Source organism: Podarcis pityusensis (assembly GCF_964106645.2).
Source record: "Podarcis pityusensis genome assembly, chromosome: 8".
Taxonomy (NCBI): domain Eukaryota; kingdom Metazoa; phylum Chordata; class Lepidosauria; order Squamata; family Lacertidae; genus Podarcis; species Podarcis pityusensis.
In genome coordinates this window covers 14,640,736-14,645,743 of record NC_138033.1, presented here as the reverse complement: position 1 = coordinate 14,645,743, position 5,008 = coordinate 14,640,736, and the positions used below count along the sequence as shown (strand labels likewise).

Below are 5,008 nucleotides of genomic sequence, written 5' to 3'. Positions count from 1 at the left end.
AGAAGGAAGCAAGAGAGGGAAGCGAGTGAGTGGGCTAAGGCGGCCTGAGCAGTGTCAGAGTGTATGCAAACGCCACCCTCAGGAATGGAAGCACCAGCAGCGTTTGGATGATATGCACACTTGCAAAATTCTCTTGCTTGCTATCATGCTGGAAAATAGCTCTGAGCACGGATCAGAATGCAATTCAGCGGGCTTCTGTTGTAAGCCAGACTCAGCTGATCAAAATCTACCAGAAGAACAACGCTTTTCTGGTTTACGTGACATGTTTTATAGTCTGATTTTCCTCTCAGAACAGCAGGGTTTCATGAAAATTGGTCAAATCTTGAATTTACAAAAACATTTTCACCTCTATTTTTTACCTCATAGCATGAAGGGCGAGTAGAATAATAGCAACAACAAAAGCCAATTCCATTGGTGGAAATGCATGCCTTTTCACCTCCAGCCTTCTTTTTATTTGTTTTTACTGAAGAAATATAAAACAACAATTTCCTCTGGACAGACACATGGTCAGGTCCAGGGAAGGTTGCATGGATATAAGAATGAAACTCTTCTTCAGTGCTAATTCACTGCACGTGGTTCATTAAAGGAGGATCTTCATCAACAGGAGCCCAGAGAGTGTCAGGAAGACGAATGGAGCTGCCTCAGAGGCCTTGTTACAGTCAACCTTTACAAGAAGTCCCACATTTTCAAAAACCTTCCCTATGTCTTTGGTTGCATTTCTGCATCCTGCCTCCGTAAGGCATAATTTCCTGAATGTTGTGATGTTGATGTTTGGTGCTGGATATAAAACAAAACAAAAGGAAAAATAAAGACGAGTGATAAGTTGTCACAGTTCACAGCCATTATATCCCAATAAAATTCACCCATCCAGTTTCTATTTAAGTATGCTGGAGGTTGTCTTTCCCGATTGTCACTTTCTGGGCTGATATGGAACTCAGAACCTATGGATCTTTGGGTTGTTGTTTTTTGCAACAGTTTTCAGCTCAAAAACAGGACAAAATTCATACAAAAATGTGCATTTTAGGATAAAAGGCAAACAAGAATGATGGTGCAACCTTAAAAAATGCTGAATCTTTGGAACCCAAATTAGTGCTCTCTCACACACAGGAGCCACAGGAGCCCTGTTCAAGTGTTCATTTTGAATGTCTGAAAGATTAAATGGGAATTTGTGGTTTGAGCTCCTCTGGCTCAATGATACTATGCAAACTGGGTGCACTCCTTGGCCAAAAGCAGAATTGACATTAGTCTGAAGCAGGCTGCATGACTAGTCGATTGGGGACTTAGTCCATCAAGGTGCCTGTTCATGTCTTGGAAACCTTACCCATGAATATGGCAGCCCGTTTCGGACCAGCACTCATCAGAGGACTTGGGCAGGGCACACAATCTTCCTTCACATGTTCAGACTGAATGCTCTGCTCTCCTTCCATGACATATTCACAAAGAAGGATCTCAACTTTGCAGCTGAGCACATGCTTTGAAGGCTTGTTGTTTAAAGGCTCTCGGGCTGTAGGGCTAGGGAAGAAAGCTGCCTGAGACCTCAAGAAGGGGCTTTCAGTCAGAGCAGACAGTTCCAGGCTGTGCCGTATAAAGAGAGCTTCATATGTTTGTATGATTTGTGCAAATAGAATCATATAATCTTAGAGTTGGAAGGGACCCCAAGGGTCATCTAGTCCAGGCTTCCTCAAACTCAGCCCTCCAGATGTTTTGAGACTACAGTTCCCATCATCCCTGACCACTGGTCCTGGTAGCTAGGGATCATGGGAGTTGTAAGCCAAAAACATCTGGAGGGCCGAGTTTGAGGAAGCCTGCTCTAGTCCAACCTCCTGCAATGCAGGAATCTCAGCTAAAGCATCCATGACAGATGGCCATCCAACCTCTGGTTAAAAACCACCAAGGAAGGAGAATCCACCACCTCTCGTGGGAGTCTGCTCCACTGCTGAACAGCTCTAACTGTCAGAAAGGTTTTCTGAATGTTTAGTCGGAATCTCCTTTCCTGTAACTTGAAGCCACTGGTTTGAGTCCTACCCCCCAGAGCAGGAGAAAACAAGCATGCTCCCTCCTCCATGTGACAGCCCTTAAGATAGTTGAAGATGGCTATCATATTTCCTGAAGACCGGAGTGCCTGGCGTGCTCTGGTCCATGGGGTCAGGAAGAGTCAGACATGACTAAATGACTAAACAACAACAATCATATTTCCTCTCATTCTCCTCTTTTCCAGGCTAAACTATGGAGCTTATTCATTCATCTGGCCTGGGTTATGATAATTCTCACTCACGTGAAGGTGCATACGAATAAGTGGCACAGGTATCTTCTCCAGCAGGGCAATCCACTTTATCACTGGAACATGTTTTCCCAATGGCACTGCAAACTTCACACTGCAAGGAGGTACCTGGAAGAGAAATTACCGGTATGTTCAAATGTCTGTGTTATTTGTTTGGGGAATAGGGATAAATCCCACCTGAGTGGATAATGAGAATACCCTTGGAATTTTACTTTACCCACTGTGGAACAGGCCTTCAATTGCTCCTTATCAAAATATGAATGGAGCAGGACGTCAGGAAGATCTCCTTTGCCTAAGATGGCCTTTGAGTCCTTCCAGTTCAAAACATGCCTTCGTCAAGACAAGCTACCCCTGCTTGAAGGAGTTATAATTTATTTTTTCCTCAGGGCTGCCAGCTTTGAATTTGTCCCATACTGTTAAGTCTCCCAGGACAATTCCTCTCTGAGGTGTACGAAGGAAATTCATTAGCAAGTCCTCACCTGTAGTGAGAAGCAGAGAGCAGAAGAAGAGTCCCAGGAGAGGCTTCATGGTGAAGGATGTACGCAGTCCAAGCCTCATGCAAGATGCCCCTCGTCGTTGAAGCAGATTTTCTGGGCTGAAGGATCTGCACAAATATTCAGAGAATCAGCATGTAACAACTTCCCAAGGGGAATTCATGGGAGTTTCTAAAATGCCAAGATATTTTTGAGGTGATGGAATCAGGGCTGCCCAACTGGTGTTGCCCATCCCCCCCTTTTTTAAGCTGTAAAAGCATCAACATGGTGCAGGAATGATGCATGTCATTTCCTAGTAGAACTAAGGAATGGACAGTAACGAAGACTTACTCTTGAGGCAAGTAATAAAACCAGTGGTTGCTGATGCTCATTGGGATTGGTGGGAAGGAAGGCAGGAAAACTAGCAGCAGGTGGGAGTCAGAGATAAATACAGGAATAGACATCTTCTAACTGGGTGTAAGAAGGCGGCTGAGGGTAAAGTGATCTTCTTAATGGGTCAGCTTCTACTGAATAAACATTTGCAGGTGAAGGTCGCTAAGTATGAATCTGTTGCCCCTCCCAGAGTGCCTCAGAAAGGCTCATGAGCACCAACTCTACCTATCACAGTATTGTCCCTTCTGAGATGCCATGCTTCTCCAGGGTTTTTGGAAGAGAAATGCATTTCCCATCATCTGCTGTCTGATCCTTTTTACTGGAGATTTGAATTCTTGAGTGTGGGACTTTCTGCAGATTAAGGATGTGCTCTAGCACTGAGCTATGGTTTTTTCCGACTTGGGTGGATAGGTTTGTTTAAAAATAGAAAAAAAAAATAGCAGGCAGACCAATTTCTGAACAAGAAAAGGGAAGAATTGTACTCAGGAACCAGCAAAGCTCATTGCAAACTGAAATCATATGTGTCTCCACATAGATCTGTCCAATAATTCAATTATTTTGGAGAGAGGTAGCAGAGATAAAGTCATTCATAGCACATTACACTTTGCCACTGGACCCCCTGATGATTTTAAAAAGTATTCAGACCCACAAATAAGCTGTAAGAGTTAATGGAATAGTAACTTGCATACTTTTTGCGCAAAAATAGAAAAACAGATGATCACCAACAGCGGAATAGCGATTAACAAACATTTGGAAGGTAGATGTAATGAAAGAAAGCAGACCACAAAGAGAAAATATTAAAGATAAGTGGAGTCCACTTATTTTTTTATGTAATGCAACATTAAGTAGAATATGATTGTAATGTTTTTATTACATGTAGAATGTTGCTGTTTCACACAATTATATATGAGATTCAATCAAGCTTGTTTTAAAATAGGGGAGGATGGTAGGACTTACCACAATCTTGCAAGGACTTCTGGTGGGGTGTTTGGCAGTGCAAGGCACACAGGATGTCCTTCTTTAACTGCCTAATGTAATTTTGTCAGGTATGGCGCTCAGAAACCCACCTTTATAAAGGGCTCTGTGTGAAACAGGAACCGTCCTCATCTCTTATCCACTCCATGCCTATTAACTATCCTAGTATATTATTATGCCTATTAATTATCCTTATCCAGGTGCCTCAGAATGACAACTGCTGTTTATCACAAGTGCTCTTGTGCTCAGGTCCTGGTTTCATGTATCCAGCCGGAGGCTGCAAGGACTGGAATCTGGACTAAAATGGACCTTTGGTTTGATCCAGAAAGGCTATTATTGTGTTTTTATGCTAGGAGGGCTGTGGGGCAGGGTGACGAGAATGCCACAGGGTGGATCCTATTCATGTGGGGAAGTGGATGACTGCATAGATTTCTAAAGTGGGGTGCGTGCTTTGGTGCCAGCCCACAACATTCCAGTAGACTGTGTACGCCAACCTGCCAAATTCTTTTCAGTGTGCTTCACCCCTTTCCAAACCCTCCTCTTTAGCATTTCAGATCATGCAGATGAAAGGAGGCAGGAGACAAGAGGAAGACAGTTTAGATTTACAACAGGGGTTTGAGGGAGGTCACAGCTCAGAGGAAGATGAGGGGAGAAGTTGGGAAATAATGGGAGAGGAAGAGGAGGAGGAAGCCCCCCCAGGGGGGGCAGTTGATGGATACGGTGTCTTTAGAAAACATTCCAGACCACCCCCCTCCCAGAACCCAGTGAGTCTTGAAAGTAGGAGAGCAAAGAGCTCAAGGACAGAGGACACTTATGCACCCATAGGAGAGATGATGCGATTGATGAATGAGGAAGTGGGAGAGATGGGGGGTGGAATTCATTCGGA

General features: G+C 43.9%; 1 long non-coding RNA gene across 1 annotated transcript; it reads right to left on the bottom strand.

The window, feature by feature from the left end:
• Positions 1 to 267: 267 nt before the first annotated feature.
• LOC308484536 lies at positions 268 to 4,803 on the bottom strand. The gene is made up of 4 exons (XR_013989944.1): positions 4,105 to 4,803; positions 2,761 to 2,885; positions 2,276 to 2,389; positions 268 to 777 (listed from the first exon to the last, which is right to left on the bottom strand). It is a non-coding gene; the product is annotated as an uncharacterized lncRNA (long non-coding RNA).
• Positions 4,804 to 5,008: the final 205 nt, after the last annotated feature.